This window comes from Pseudophryne corroboree, chromosome 4, assembly GCF_028390025.1.
Source record: "Pseudophryne corroboree isolate aPseCor3 chromosome 4, aPseCor3.hap2, whole genome shotgun sequence".
Taxonomy (NCBI): domain Eukaryota; kingdom Metazoa; phylum Chordata; class Amphibia; order Anura; family Myobatrachidae; genus Pseudophryne; species Pseudophryne corroboree.
This window is the reverse complement of record NC_086447.1, coordinates 273,131,226-273,148,478: the sequence shown is the minus strand read 5'-3', so window position 1 is coordinate 273,148,478 and position 17,253 is coordinate 273,131,226. Positions and strand designations below refer to the sequence as shown.

The 17,253-nt window shown below is 46.4% G+C and overlaps 1 long non-coding RNA gene across 1 annotated transcript; it reads right to left on the bottom strand.

The window, feature by feature from the left end:
• Positions 1–8,723: 8,723 nt before the first annotated feature.
• Positions 8,724–16,850, bottom strand: LOC134909353 (uncharacterized). Its single transcript, XR_010175895.1, has 3 exons — positions 15,189–16,850; positions 12,211–12,321; positions 8,724–10,077 (listed from the first exon to the last, which is right to left on the bottom strand). It is a non-coding gene; the product is annotated as an uncharacterized LOC134909353 (long non-coding RNA).
• Positions 16,851–17,253: the final 403 nt, after the last annotated feature.

Below are 17,253 nucleotides of genomic sequence, written 5' to 3'. Positions count from 1 at the left end.
AAAAACACTGTTTTGTATTGTATTCCTGGAAGCATCACCTTTAAAGTGTGTAAGATAGATTTACTATTTTGCGACAAAATTATTATTTATTAACACATGCATCTTTTACCGTAATGCACACAGTAACTTGCTGGTGAAAGTGTGTATAGACTATGTGTAAATTATGCACTATATAGATAAAATATTGAATATGGCTTTGTGGCTTTTCTATGCGAATGCATATGTTACCGTATTTACTCATACCACGCGCTCCTATACGCAGGGCTTTGTGAGCCAATGTACGCAGCGTGCGGATGAGCACACGTACGGTGAGTATGCACCCGTACAGAGGCCACTCTGTGTGGTGTTTGCACGCATTGAGTGTAGGTGTAATATTTTCGACTTCGACAGTCCACTCTTTGGCAGTAAACAATAACTGCCATAAATTACTAATAACAGAAAACATTTCACATACAATATGTACAACACTCGAGTATGTACCTTAGAACAGGAGGAAGAGTTGTAGGTGGGAAATGTATGGCCTAGTGGGATAGGAAAAAGCATGTATGTATGAGTAAATGTTTGAGTGGGATGTATCATCGTGCCGTGTAAGTTCTATGGAAGCTTCAAGGTACTGCAAAGTATACATTTAATCCTTCTCATCCCATATTAAGGGTCTGTACATGGTCAAACAAACATTACCGAGCTCTTTCTTGACAAGGGCTTCCCGCCCTCATCTTGTTCAGCTTATTAACAAATGGGGAGCACATTATCTGATGATACATTCGGGGAGATGTATGTGTATGCTGTTATGTGTGGATAACGTTTATCGGCTATGTGTATTTTTAACTGAAGATTGCAGAGATGAGAGTAAGACATGTAAATGTACATACACATAAATCAGGGTACACTGATGTCATTTCCGGTTTGTAGATCTCTGGGTAGAGGGGAAAACAAAAAGATGGTGAAAGAAACAGGCCATGAAATTAATTTACACTCCTTATCACAGCACTGTTTCTATGGTTGGGTCATATATGAAATCTGCCGCATTTACAATGCACCCACTCCTTAGACTCATCAAATTTGTATTGTCTTTTTCGCTGCATCAAAATCCGAACACATCTAAATATCAGACCGATAATTATGATGACACCCAGGATACAGAGGAGAAACTTTCCCATGTTTGCAATCACATTTTGTGCCCACTCTCCTAACCCAGAGAACCATTTGAGTGGGTTCAACCATGAGGCCCATCCGGTCAATTCATTACCCACAGCCGCTAAAATGAGATTGTGTTTCCTTCTGAACTCCCACTTCAACTGCAAGATCTTGTCCATCTTTTGATCGATGATCTCCGTTGGGTCCTCGGTACTGTTCGTAATATACGTGCAGCACTTCACACCATATTGAGTCACCAAAGTTTCACAATACCCACCTGTCACGGCCATGACATAATTTAATACCATCCTGTGCTGGACCAGCTCCTTCTTGTAGGCCTGTAGTTCCCTACCCGTATACCTGAAAGTGTCATAATACATCTCAGTGATATTATCTATCAAGTTCGCTAGCACATGGATGTACCTATAATTTATAATTCCTCTGGCAGTATGGGTGATATCTAATGCAAGAAGAATCTGAATCCAGGTAGATTCATGGATCAAATTAGAGGCTGCGAGCTCTCCCTTGCCTAATTTAGAGATGAGCGGGTTCGGTTCCTCGGAATCCGAACCCCCCCGAACTTCAGCCTTTTTACACGGGTCCGAGGCAGACTCGGATCTTCCCGCCTTGCTCGGCTAACCCGAGCGCGCCCGAACGTCATCATCCCGCTGTCGGATTCTCGCGAGGCTCGTATTCTATCGCGAGACTCGGATTCTATATAAGGAGCCGCGCGTCGCCGCCATTTTCACACGTGCATTGAGATTGATAGGGAGAGGACGTGGCTGGCGTCCTCTCCGTTAGAATAGATAGAGACACTTGAGTTGATTACTTAGTAATTTTGGGGAGCATTAGGAGTACTCAGAGTGCAGAGTTTTGCTGATAGTTACTAGTGACTGACCACCACCAGTTTTATTTATTATTTAATATAATCCGTTCACTGCCTGAAAAAAAACGATACACAGTCACATACCATATCTGTGCTCAGCCTCAGTGTGCTGCATGATAATATCATCTATATGTATATCTGACTGTGCTGAGTGCTCACTGCTCACACAGCTGAATTGTGGGGGAGACTGGGGTGCAGTTATAGCAGGAGTACAGTGCACACTTTTGCTGCCAGTGTGACTGACCAGTGACCACCAGTATATTGTCTGCCTGAAAAAGTTAAACACTCCTGTGGTGTTTTTTTTTAATTCTATAAACGCATTCTGCTGACAGTGTCCAGCAGGTCCATCATTCATTATATTATATAAATATTTACCTGCAGTAGTGTTATATTTTTTTTGTTCATCTCTATCATCTCTCTATCATCTCTATATTAGCAGACGCAGTACGGTAGTCCACGGCTGTAGCTACCTCTGTGTCGTCAGTGCTCGTCCATAATTGTATACCTACCTGTGGTGGTTTTTTTTTTCTATCTTCTTCATACTAGTAGTTTAGGAGTCTGCTGACAGTGTCCAGCAGGTCCATCATTATATTATATATACCTGCAGTAGTGATATATATATATTTTTTATATCATTATCATCTCTATACTAGCAGACGCAGTACGGTAGTCCACGGCTGTAGCTACCTCTGTGTCGTCAGTGCTCGTCCATAATTGTATACCTACCTGTGGTGGTTTTTTTTTTTCTATCTTCTTCATACTAGTAGTTTAGGAGTCTGCTGACAGTGTCCAGCAGGTCCGTCATTATATTATATATACCTGCAGTAGTGATATATATATATTTTTTATATCATTATCATCTCTATACTAGCAGACGCAGTACGGTAGTCCACGGCTGTAGCTACCTCTGTGTCGTCAGTGCTCGTCCATAATTGTATACCTACCTGTGGTGGGGTTTTTTTTTTCTATCTTCTTCATACTAGTAGTTTAGGAGTCTGCTGACAGTGTCCAGCAGGTCCGTCATTATAATATATATACCTGCAGTAGTGATATATATATATTTTTTATATCATTATCATCTCTATACTAGCAGACGCAGTACGGTAGTCCACGGCTGTAGCTACCTCTGTGTCGTCAGTCACTCGTCATCCATAAGTATACTAGTATCCATCCATCTCCATTGTTTACCTGAGGTGCCTTTTAGTTGTGCCTATTAAAATATGGAGAACAAAAATGTTGAGGTTCCAAAAATAGGGAAAGATCAAGATCCACTTCCACCTCGTGCTGAAGCTGCTGCCACTAGTCATGGCCGAGACGATGAAATTCCATCAACGTCGTCTGCCAAGGCCGATGCCCAATGTCATAGTACAGAGCATGTAAAATCCAAAACACAAAATATCAGTAAAAAAAGGACTCAAAAATCTAAAATAAAATAGTCGGAGGAGAAGCGTAAACTTGCCAATATGCCATTTACCACACGGAGTGGCAAGGAACGGCTGAGGCCCTGGCCTATGTTCATGGCTAGTGGTTCAGCTTCACATGAGGATGGAAGCACTCAGCCTCTCGCTAGAAAAATGAAAATACTTAAGCTGGCAAAAGCACAGCAAAGACCTGTGCGTTCTTCGAAATCACAAATCCACAAGGAGAGTCCAATTGTGTCGGTTGCGATGCCTGACCTTCCCAACACTGGACGTGAAGAGCATGCGCCTTCCACCATTTGCACGCCCCCTGCAAGTGCTGGAAGGAGCACCCGCAGTCCAGTTCCTGATAGTCAGATTGAAGATGTCAGTGTTGAAGTACACCAGGATGAGGAGGATATGGGTGTTGCTGGCGCTGGGGAGGAAATTGACAAGGAGGATTCTGATGGTGAGGTGGTTTGTTTAAGTCAGGCACCCAGGGAGACACCTGTTGTCCGTTGGAGGAATATGGCCATTGACATGCCTGGTGAAAATACCAAAAAAATCAGCTCTTCGGTGTGGAAGTATTTCAACAGAAATGCGGACAACAGGTGTCAAGCCGTGTGTTGCCTTTGTCAAGCTGTAATAAGTAGGGGTAAGGACGTTAACCACCTCGGAACATTCTCCCTTATACGTCACCTGCAGCGCATTCATCATAAGTCAGTGACAAGTTCAAAAACTTTGGGCGACAGCGGAAGCAGTCCACTGACCAGTAAATCCCTTCCTCTTGTAACCAAGCTCACGCAAACCACCCCACCAACTCCCTCAGTGTCAATTTCCTCCTTCCCCAGGAATGCCAATAGTCCTGCAGGCCATGTCACTGGCAATTCTGACGAGTCCTCTTCTGCCTGGGATTCCTCCGATGCATCCTTGAGTGTAACGCCTACTGCTGCTGGCGCTGCTGTTGTTGCTGCTGGGAGTCGATGGTCATCCCAGAGGGGAAGTCGTAAGACCACTTTTACTACTTCCACTAAGCAATTGATTGTCCAACAGTCCTTTGCGAGGAAGATGAAATATCACAGCAGTCATCCTGCTGCAAAGCGGATAACTGAGGCCTTGGCATCCTGGGCGGTGAGAAACGTGGTTCCGGTATCCATCATTACTGCAGAGCCAACTATAGACTTGTTTGAGGTACTGTGTCCCCGGTACCAAATACCATCTAGGTTCCATTTCTCTAGGCAGGCGATACCGAAAATGTACACAGACCTCAGAAAAAGAGTCACCAGTGTCCTAAAAAATGCAGTTGTACCCAATGTCCACTTAACCACGGACATGTGGACAAGTGGAGCAGGGCAGACTCAGGACTATATGACTGTGACAGCCCACTGGGTAGATGTATTGACTCCCGCCGCAAGAACAGCAGCGGCGGCACCAGTAGCAGCATCTCGCAAACGCCAACTCTTTCCTAGGCAGGCTACGCTTTGTATCACCGCTTTCCAGAATACGCACACAGCTGAAAACCTCTTACGGCAACTGAGGAAGATCATCGCAGAATGGCTTACCCCAATTGGACTCTCCTGTGGATTTGTGGCATCGGACAACGCCAGCAATATTGTGTGTGCATTAAATATGGGCAAATTCCAGCACGTCCCATGTTTTGCACATAACTTGAATTTGGTGGTGCAGAATTATTTAAAAAACGAGAGGGGCGTGCAAGAGATGCTGTCGGTGGCCAGAAGAATTGTGGGACACTTTCGGCGTACAGGCACCACGTACAGAAGACTGGAGCAACACCAAAAACGCCTGAACCTGCCCTGCCATCATCTGAAGCAAGAAGTGGTAACGAGGTGGAATTCAACCCTCTATATGCTTCAGAGGTTGGAGGAGCAGCAAAAGGCCATTCAAGCCTATACAACTGACCACGATATAGGAGGTGGAATGCACCTGTCTCAAGCGCAGTGGAGAATGATTTCAACGTTGTGCAAGGTTCTGCAACCTTTTGAACTTGCCACACGTGAAGTCAGTTCAGACACTGCCAGCCTGAGTCAGGTCATTCCCCTCATCAGGCTTTTGCAGAAGAAGCTGGAGACATTGAAGGAGGAGCTAACACTGAGCGATTCCGCTAGGCATGTGGGACTTGTGGATGGAGCCCTTAATTCGCTTAACAAGGATTCACGGGTGGTCAATCTGTTGAAATCAGAGCACAACATTTTGGCCACCGTGCTCGATCCTAGATTTAAAACCTACGTTGTATCTCTCTTTCCGGCAGACACAAGTCTGCAGGGGTTCAAAGAACTGCTGGTGAGAAAATTGTCAAGTCAAGCGGAACGCGACCTGTCAACATCTCCTCCTTCACATTCTCCCGCAACTGGGGGTGCGAGGAAAAGGCTCAGAATTCCGAGCCCACCCGCTGGCGGTGATGCAGGGCAGTCTGGAGCGACTGCTGATGCTGACATCTGGTCCGGACTGAAGGACCTGACAACGATTACGGACATTTCGTCTACTGTCACTGCATATGATTCTCTCACCATTGAAAGAATGGTGGAGGATTATATGAGTGACCGCATCCAAGTAGGCACGTCAGACAGTCCGTACGTATACTGGCAGGAAAAAGAGGCAATTTGGAGGCCCTTGCACAAACTGGCTTTATTCTACCTAAGTTGCCCTCCCACAAGTGTGTACTCCGAAAGAGTGTTTAGTGCCGCCGCTCACCTTGTCAGCAATCGGCGTACGAGGTTACTTCCAGAAAATGTGGAGAAGATGATGTTCATTAAAATGAATTATAATCAATTCCTCCATGGAGACATTCACCAGCAGCAATTGCCTCCACAAAGTACACAGGGAGCTGTGATGGTGGATTCCAGTGGGGACGAATTGATAATCTGTGAGGAGGGGGATGTACACGGTGATGAATCGGAGGATGATGATGAGGTGGACATCTTGCCTCTGTAGAGCCAGTTTGTGCAAGGAGAGATTAATTGCTTCTTTTTTGGTGGGGGTCCAAACCAACCCGTCATTTCAGTCACAGTCGTGTGGCAGACCCTGTCACTGAAATGATGGGTTGGTTAAAGTGTGCATGTCCTGTTTATACAACATAAGGGTGGGTGGGAGGGCCCAAGGACAATTCCATCTTGCACCTCTTTTTTCTTTCATTTCTCTTTGCGTCATGTGCTGTTTGGGGAGTGTTTTTTGGAAGGGCCATCCTGCGTGACACTGCAGTGCCACTCCTAGATGGGCCAGGTGTTTGTGTTGGCCACTAGGGTCGCTTATCTTAGTCACACAGCTACCTCATTGCGCCTCTTTTTTTTCTTCTTTGCATCATGTGCTGTTTGGGGAGTGTTTTTTGGAAGGGCCATCCTGCGTGAAACTGCAGTGCCACTCCTAGATGGGCCAGGTGTTTGTGTCGGCCACTAGGGTCACTTATCTTAGTCACACAGCTACCTCATTGCGCCTCTTTTTTTTCTTCTTTGCGTCATGTGCTGTTTGGGGAGTATTTTTTGGAAGGGCCATCCGGCCTGACACTGCAGTGCCACTCCTAGATGGGCCAGGTGTTTGTGTCGGCCACTAGGGTCGCTTAGCTTACTCACACAGCTACCTCATTGCGCCTCTTTTTTTCTTTGCGTCATGTGCTGTTTGGGGAATGTTTTTTGGAAGGGCCATCCTGCGTGACACTGCAGTGCAACTCCTAGATGGGCCAGGTGTTTGTGTCGGCCACTTGGGTCGCTGAGCTTAGTCACACAGCTACCTCATTGCGCCTCTTTTTTTCTTTGCGTCATGTGCTGTTTGGGGAGTGTTTTTTGGAAGGGCCATCCTGCGTGACACTGCAGTGCCACTCCTAGATGGGCCAGGTGTTTGTGTCGGCCACTTGGGTCGCTGAGCTTAGTCATCCAGCGACCTCGGTGCAAATTTTAGGACTAAAAATAATATTGTGAGGTGTGAGGTGTTCAGAATAGACTGAAAATGAGTGGAAATTATGGTTATTGAGGTTAATAATACTTTGGGATCAAAATGACCCCCAAATTCTATGATTTAAGCTGTTTTTTAGGGTTTTTTGGAAAAAAACACCCGAATCCAAAACACACCCGAATCCGACAAAAAAAATTCGGTGAGGTTTTGCCAAAACGCGTTCGAACCCAAAACACGGCCACGGAACCGAACCCAAAACCAAAACACAAAACCCGAAAAATTTCCGGTGCACATCTCTACTGCCTATGAGGTGTCTCTTGAAAATGTGTTCGTAGTGGGTGTGAGTATTAGGAGGCGGAGCGCTGTGTGAATATCTTTCATTTTGTCATGTGCGATGGTCATGACCTCTGGTAGTACTCTGCCTATGTAACACAACCCTTCAGAGCTCGGAGTAAGCCAGTTGTACGCTTTCCTTCCACATATGAAATAGGCGTAATCTGGAAGAACATAGGGGACAAAATGCGTCAAGATCATATCACAAATAATTCTTATGAAGAAACCGGTCCCTAGCTCTTCCATTTGTTTGATACAAGTATCTGGCTGGATGATGTGTGCACAATATCCCTGTGACACTTTTACAGCCCACATGGTTTTGATCCCAAGTGTATACCTGTATCGGAAGTACCTCCCACTTGTGGTTATCCAGCGTACAAGCTCAGAGTTGATAGGTTCTTTATCAGCTCTGTTTGAAAAAGTAATTGTCTGCTTGTTCCATGTTACTTCCCAATTTCCTGGTTTCCGGAAATTGGATATATTGAAACACAGTAGTGACCTATCTACGTGATACTGGTGGAGCTTCAAGCTAGGGGGCCTAGATATATTGAATTTTCTGTCCACCAGTCTCCCCCCATGTAATTCGAGTACCTCATTTACTGTTAATGGGTATGGCACTAATCCCAATTTACTCTGTCCTTGAGGTACTTGTGAGCACACCCAGCATTGTGTTTGGTTTAAGACCGTACCCGCTAATGAGTGATAGTCACTCAAAGGATGTCCGCCAATGTTGATATTATTGTTTGACTGACATCTCTGGATGCACCCATCTTCGACTATGTTATCGCAGTACTTACATATGCAGTTTTCATCAGACAATATCCCTTCACATTGCCTCTGAGCTCCGTGACTACCAGATCTCTTACTTATACTTGCTTTGACCAAAGTGATGGACTGATCCTGGGGTCCTATGAATTCATCCTCTCCATCAGAACCCATTCCAGATCTTTGCTCGACTTCTCGGGAGCCCTCACAAAAAACACATTTGTCACAACTGAGGGCTGGTGCTCACTACTTGAAGCCTCAGTTGTAGGGGCTGAGGTATACTTAAATGTGAGAGGCCAGGACATGCGTGAACCTGCAGTACCTAAAGCCCAAAGACGTGACCACGACAACAGAGGATATGTTCAACAGGTTTATTAAATGAACTCCGCTCACAAATAATAGCGACAGTTAGCAGTATGGTAACAGGATGACAAGTCACAGCTCTCAGAGATGCACATAGGAAGTCTCTAGGTGTGGTACAATAGAACAGTCTTAAAGGACCTGGAGATGGTGCGTCCTTTACCACACCAATGCACTGAAGAGCTGTGTTAATAATGCTGGAATGCAAACTGTAGCTTGAGAGCGAGGCGTTATGTAGGTGATGCTTACAAGCATAAACAGGAGATGCTTGAGAGCACAGATACAGAAGATGCTTGAGAGCATAGATACAGGAGATGCTTGAGAGCATATACAGGAGATGCTTGAGAGCATATACAGGAGATGCTTGAGAGCATATACAGGAGATGCTTGTGAGCGGAGATTCCCGGAATACAGGAGCAGGGAACCGCTGGAAGCTGGAATGCTGGAAGCCGGTGTTATAGTAATCTGCTAGACGCAGGGTGCAATGGGAGATCGATGGCGGAACACCGATGTAGCTAGAGATCGATGGTGGAACACCAATGGTGACTGGAGATCGATGGAGGAACACTGATGGTGACTGGAGATCGATGGTGGAATACCAATGGTGACTGGCAGGGCAGAGCACCACTGGAAGCTGGAAGCCAGTGTCGGGTAACTGCCGGTCACAGGATGCAATGATGAGACACTTCAGAGTCAGGCTGCACCATGGAGAGCAGATCTGGTGTGAGTCTCTAGTGGAGTTTGCAGGCAGGAACGACCACAATAGGAAGAGACTGGTTTCACTAGGATGACAACTGAAGCACTGACCACTTTGCAGCCCAGGAACAGGATATTTATACCAGCTGGGAAACAGGGATTGGCTGGCTGACTAAGCAGAGTCTAGAGTGGAGCTGCTGGATAATTAGGCAGAAACCAGAGTGCAGCTGATAGGCTGAAAAGTAACATGTGATGAAAACAAACATGGCATAGTTAATTGGCTCTATCCCAGGAGCCCTGCAAACATCTGCAATAGGGGACAAGATGGCTCCTGCCTGGTAGCACTCAGCCTGTGCTGCAGCAAACAATGGTGCACCCATCGCTGCTGCTGGACTGTGAGATGGGACCCATCGGTGAATGCTGATTCTGCATGCTGCAGATGGCTGAATCTTGTGTCTGACCGTTTCCCACACACACAATATTTGTTTGTTTTTTAAGGGGGGGCATTGAACTCCAACTTGCCTATAGGTGACTAGGATGAACTTACCTCCTTGGGGTTCGGCGGATGCATTTTAATTTTCCAAGACCTGTTGATACCTGCACGGAACAAAAAAGAGCCCATACAAGAATACATAATTACAATTTTTCTTTTTTGGGGGGTTTGTTTGGTTTTTTTTTTGGAGGGGGCACACTTTTTTTTATTTCAACACTTTCATTGCTTTTTAACCCAATTTATCCTAATGAAGCCTCTCTGCTGTAATTTTTTTTAACTTCTACAGTATATGGTGTTGGTCTTAGCTGAAATAGCAAAACCGACGGCATTTACTAATACAAAAACCGAGTGATATCAAAATTGGGTTTCAAATGATGCTGAAAAACACCAGGTGATAAATAGCTGATTTTCTGATAGCTAAGCATCGTTGATGTCCGAACCAAAAACCGACAGTTAGTAAATTTATCTCTTCACACCAATTATTCATATATGTTATCAGTATATCCTGTACACAAAATATCTATATATTGCTGTTTCCTATCAGTAATTTCAATATGTTGGTCTATTATAGCAGGACAATGTGATACTCATCCAGTATTCTCTCTGTATGATATACTGTATAACAGGGGTGGCCAACCAGTCAGAGACAAAGAGCCAAAAATTCTTGTTAGGTACGTCAAAGAGCCGACATCAAGCCGAAGGCGCGTGTGCAAAAATGGGGTGTGACCTTGTGCCTGCTAGGCCACGCCCCATGGTATAAAACACAATGAAAATGCCAGATCAACATAAAATACATTTTAAAGCCAGAATCAACATAAATACATTGAAAAAGACACTTCCACATAAAATAATTTAAAAATCCAGATCCACATAAAATATACTGAAAAAGCCATATTTACATAATACACTTCAGCTCCTCCATGTGTCACTCCAGCCAGCTACCCCATGTGTCAATGTGTCACTCCAGTCAGCACCCTCCTGTGTCACTCCAGTCAGCTCCCCATTGTGTCTCTCCTGCCAGGATTATCCTTTGTCACTCCAGCCAGCTCCCCCTTGTGTCACTCCAGCCCACCCTCATATGTCACTACAGCCCAGTTTCTGGCTCCCCAGTTTTCAGTCGCTGTAGTGCTGCTGTGTGTCTGGTTGGAGTGCACCAGTTTCCATGATCTGTTGTGGTCAGGTCACTGAGTGTCAGGAGCCACATTTGAATAAAGAAAGAGCCGCATGCGGCTCAAGAGCCACAGGTTGGCCACGGCTGCTGTATAATATACTCTTTAATATTACTATCTGTATAAAGAGAAATATACAGTATCTATGTTCTTCTATTTGGAGATACAGGATAGGAAAATGTCCCTGGGGATAATGATTTATGGGCAGACTAGATGGGCCAAGTGGTTCTTATCTGCCGTCAAATTCTACAAAGGAAAGGGGGTCATTTATATTAGTATTTTATAGATGATTAAGGGGCATATTTAGTAATAATTGCAGCCAATGCCTGAAAATAAAGAATATTTATCTCCTTATGTTGTGACAATAAGGTTTTAAACAGACAGTGGGCCTAATTCCGAGATGCACACTAACCACACACAATGCAGATGTTTGTGCAGTTAGTGATTATTTTCCACTGCACATGTGCGAAATATCCAGGTAATTACCTCACAGAAATCATATGGGATGAGAATAAGAAAGTTTGTGATGTTACATATTTTAAAGATTATTGTGCACTACAGGTTGAGTATCCCATATCCAAATATTCCGAAATACGGAATATTCCGAAATACGGACTTTTTTGAGTGAGAGTGAGATAGTGAAACCTTTGTTTTCTGATGGCTCAGTGTACACAAACTTTGTTTAATACACAAAGTTATTAATAATATTGTATTAAATGACCTTCAGGCTGTGTCTATAAGGTGTATATGAAACATAAATGAATTGTGTGAATGTAGACACACTTTGTTTAATGCACAAAGTTATAAAAAATATTGGCTAAAATTACTTTCAGGCTGTGTGTGTATAAGGTGTATATGTAACATAAATGCATTCTGTGCTTAGATTTAGGTCCCATCACCATGATATCTCATTATGGTATCTAATTATTCCAAAATACGGAAAAATCCGATATCCAAAATACCTCTGGTCCCAAGCATTTTGGATAAGGGATACTCGACCTGTACTAGATGTGTTGTGTTTATGAATCCATGTATTCAGACAACCTACAGTACACAAAACTACCGTACACATGAAAATGTTGACGCTTTTCAGTGGAACGTAAACTTGAACACACTTGCTTGAAGGAATATGGTTTTCTTAGTACAACAAATCTCTGTTCCATGGCGTCTGGCTCGATCCTAAAAAAATATAAGAAAAAGCAAACAAGAGCCTCCTTCACATTCACTCTCTGTTTATACCTATATATTTAATCAGCATTTTCAAAGGAGAAGCTCTACTGCTATAGCAAAGAATAAAGAGGATTCTTTTTTTCACAGTTTATATAGACATTTGTTTCCATGCAAGTATTGACTATTAGCTGAGAGCTCCCTCCTATTGCAATAACTTGAGATGGACTTGTTTCCGTTCTGTGCACTTAAACGGCACCCACATTTATAGCATCCACTTGTGGGCTGCACGGTTATGCATGAGAATTCATTAGCTTGCCAAAAACCTATGGGAGAGGCACTACAACTGGGAGACCAATGCTGAGAGCTGTACAGGATTCAAGTACTGGGGGTGTGGCCAAATCAGGGAGGTATGACCACTCTCCCTCCGTGAACAAATGAAAAAAAACACTAGGGTGACCAGCACCCACTACCCACCCACCTCTTGGCACCCCTTTTCTGGCCACAAATTAGTATGCATGCATAATAGAGATGAGCGGATTCGGTTCTCAGAGAACCGAATCCCCCCAAACTTTCCCTTTCCGAGTCCGGATCCGAGCCAAGCTAGAATTTTCCCTCTTGACTCGGAAACCGGAACTCGGCAAAACGTCATCATCCCGCTGTCGGATTCTCGCAGGATTTGAATTCCATATAAGGAGTTGCGCGTCGCGGCCATTTTCACTCCAGTCTCGGAAAGTGAGAGGACGTGTCCTTAGTGTGTTCAGTGTCTGTGTGTTGGGGCGGGAAAGTGGGGTAGCAAGTGTTGTGCTGCTCAGTCCAGTCCAGTGTAGTCAGTGGATTGTGCTGCATCAGTCCAGGCCAGTGCCGTAACTAGACATTTCAGCGCTGTGTGCAAGAAACAGCATTGGTGCCCCCCCACCCCCCAAAAAAATAAATCCCCAGGGTTGGCTTAGCCTTACAGAGCAGCGTATGCAGCAGAAGGGCATCAGAAAACAAAAAAAAACCTATGTTTCTCACCACTCTGCGTTGCAGCTCTTCTGCTACCTTTGAACTCCTGAGCAGGCCCAGGATGTAAAACACTGCACGGTGCTGTTCCTGCCATGCCGAGGGTCCTTGCCGATCCTGTCTGGCAGCTAGCTCGACTCCTCCGGTTCTGACTCCCACTGCAGTGCTCCTGTCGCCCTCTCTACAGGTGTCCTCTGTAAGGGGTTCTTCAGGTCGAGTCCTCACTGTAGGGGTTCTTCCGCGGGTCCTGATGGGTCTTGAAGCCAGTGGAGGTTGTCTTCTGTGGTGCCTGCACGCCCTTGGCCGGTTGCTTCCCCCAGTCAGAGGTGGCCCTAAGCAGTTTGATGCCCTAGGCAAGATTTTGGCCTGTGTTCCCCAGCATTGACGCTAGTTCTGCATCTGACCCAGCGCCCTTCACAAAGCAGTACAGATCAAAGCAGCAGCCAGCAACACCCATTAACTCTCTGAAAGTGGGAGAGAGGGATAGAAAGAGAGCAGGGAGAGAAAGAGAGAGTGGGTAGAAAGAGAGAGAAAGACAGCAGAGTAGATAAAGCAAGGTGAGAGAGAGGAGAGAGGGAGAGAAAGAGAGAGAGAGAGAAGGGAGGAGAGAGAAAAAGAGGGGGAGTGAGAGAGAAGCAGGATGAAAGAGAGAGAGGAGAGGGGGAAAGAGAGAGAATGAAAGAGAGAGGTGAGACAGAGTGGAAGGATGGAGAGAGAGAAAGAGAGAGAGAGGTGAGACAGGCATGAGAGAAATAGTTGAAAGAGGGAGAGGGGCGGGAGAGAGAGAGAGCATGAGAGAGAGAGAGAGAGAGAGAGAAAGAGTAAGCAAGAAAGAGAGAGAAAGGGAGAAAGAAAGAGGGTAAAAGAGGCGATGAGAGAGAGGGAGCTGGGGGAGAGCAGGCAGGGGAGATAGAGAAAGAAAGAGAGAGGGAAAGAAGTGAGACAAAGGCAGGGGTGTGAGAGAGAGGGATCAGGAGGAAGAGAGAGAACAGGAAAGAGAGGGGAGAGAAAGAAAGAAAGAAAGAAAGAAAGAAAGAAAGAAAGAAAGAAAGAAAGAAAGAAAGAAAGAAAGAAAGAGAAGGAGTGAGAAGGTTGACAGAGAGGGGGCGGGCAGGGGGGTGAGAGAGAGGGAGGGAGAAAAAAAGAGAAAAAGATAGAGGTGAGACAGAGTGGGGTGAGAGTGAAAGTGAAAGGAGAGAGATAGGGGGAGAAAGAGAGAAAGGGTAGGGAAAAAGAGAGAGAGAGAGAGAGAGAGTGAGAGAGAAGGGAGACAGACAGCAAGGAAGAGAAAGCACAATGAGAGGAGAGAGGCACAAGGGGGAGAAAGATAGAGAGAGGAGGAGAGAGAAAAAAAGAAAGCGAGGGGGGAGTGAGACATAGGTTTGATAGAGTGGGGGAGCAGAGTGAGGGAGATGAGAGAGGGAAAGAGAGAATGAAAAAGAGAGTGCAAAAGAAAAAGGGAGAGATATGGGGAGAAAGGGTTCGAGAGAGAGAAAAAAAGAGAGAGGTGAGTCAGAGAGTGAGGGTGAGAGAGTTGAGAGAGAGGCGGGGAGAGAGAGAATGAGAGAGAGGTGAGACAGGGAGGATGAGAGATAAGGTTAAGTGAGACAGAGGATGAGAGAGAGGGTTGAAAGAGCGAGAGGGGGGTGAGGGGGGAAGAGATAGAGAAAGAGGGGAGACAGAGTGGGGGTGAGAGAGAGAGACCAGGGGAGAGAAATGGGGAGAGAGGTGAAAAAGAGTGTGAGAGAGAGAGAGAGAGGCGGGGTAGAGTGAGAGGGGGGGTACATGTGGAACTGTGTACCTCGCTCTGTCTTCCTACCCCCGATACTAGTGTCACTGTGTTCCCCACCCTAAGTACAAGTGGCACTGTGTACCTTGGGCAGCGGCGGGTGCCTTCTCTCATCAGTGCCGGTAGCAGCTGGTCCTCCTTTCAGCACCGACAGCAGCAGGTCCCCTCTTCTGGTTTTCTTGGAATCATGATGTTGGGCAACAGCGGTAGAGAGAGGAAGAAAAGGTGATAGGAGGGGCTGGATTGGCTGGACCGCCTCCTCCTGCTAGTACTGCGCTGACAGCACTGCTGCATGCCCCTTCATTGCACCACACTGCCGCAGATCCCTGTTTTAAAAAAAAAAATATGGCAGAAACGACATGGGGTGGAGACGTGCCTGTGTGCCAAAACCCCCCCTCCCTGGTCCGACAGACACCACACACACAGCCTGATCCCCAGATTCAAAACATACACACACAGAACCTGTCGTCTCCAATCACTATACATACACCAGGGGCAGATCTAGACATTTCTTATAGGGCGGGCAATTTCAAAATTAATCCTGACTCCTCCTCTTCCTATTTATTACTCCTCCCCTTTCCAGTCCTCCGCTTGGTATATAATATATTAGGGAACTGTCATTATTCTATTCTATTCTTCGGTGAGGAACACCTGTCATAACAGCGGTGCCTTAGCTGTGTGTAGCAATAACTCAGCAGCAGTGTCCTGGGGAGGCGTCCCGGTGCTAGGCTCTGCTGCAAGGCTGCAGGCAACCCTGAGCTAGGATCGCTAGCTGTACTGGTATCAGGCTGAGCAGACTGGTCTCCCCGGCTAGTCTCTGTAGTGGGTGATCAGACACACTGACACTGTTTGTGACTAGCAGCCAGTAATTGCATATAATAATCCAGCAGCAGTGCCAGTGTGACCCTTCAGAGAGAGTTTGGGATGGGAAGGAGAGATTCATATGTTCCACCATGCCCACTGTCCCCTTGTCCGGTCCCGCATGCAGGCTGCTGTCACACACAGGCCATACGTGTTAGTTTCCCGACACTTTGTTAGTGACAGGACTTGCGTGGGCTCCCATGAGGCGTGGTGGGTGGCCAGAGATGATGTGCCCGCTGTGGTTGTGATGATCGCTACGGGCGCCCCCTCCCCCACGGTGTGCGGTGCTGGCTCGCGGCTGGGCTATAAGCTGCTGTACAATCCGCTCAGCTGCAGCCGCCACTGCTACAGGAAGACGGAATTGTAAGTGACTGCTTCTGTCGCACACCGGCGGGAGACGGGTGCACCTGGTGACACCGGCCTATCATCATCAGCAGCAGCTGGCAGAGAGCAGGACATATGGGGAACATACACCAGCACATGGCAGCAGCAGAAGGCACCAAGGCCCTGGAAGATTACACCCTGATTCGAGGACAGGACACAGGGACAAGGTAATATACAGGGACACCGGACAGTGAGTGACACACTGCCTCGGCACCTTGCACTCAGATTCTCAACGGCGGCTGCGGGCGGAGACGGTCTTACATTGACGGTCTGAATTTGACACTTGTCAGACTCAGACTGTCAGTGCTGCTGCAGATAATCACCGTCACGGTCGAGATGCGTTGCGGTTGCGGCGGGCGGAAGTAACGTACGGAAGTGGACCCTAGCTTCTCAAATCTGCGGGGCTGGTGTAGGGGGAACGATCGCCCTTTCCGCACCCCTTAAATCCGCCACTGACATACACACAACCTGTTACCCCCGATTACCACACACACACAGCATGTTCCCTATAGTCACACACACACACACACACACACACACACACACACACACACACACACACACACACACACACACACACACAGCCTGTTACCCCACAGTCACCACACACACACAGCATGTCTCTACAGTCACCACACACACAGCATGGTCCCTACAGTCACCACACACACACACACACACACACACACACACACACACACACACACCCTGTTACTCCCCCAGTCTCCACGCATAAACAGCATGTCCCTACAGTCACCACACAGACACACACACACACACACACACACACACACACACACACACACACACACACACACACACACACACAGCATGTTCCCTACAGTCACCACACACACACACGTTCCCTACAGTCCCCCACCCCCCCAAACACACACACATGCATA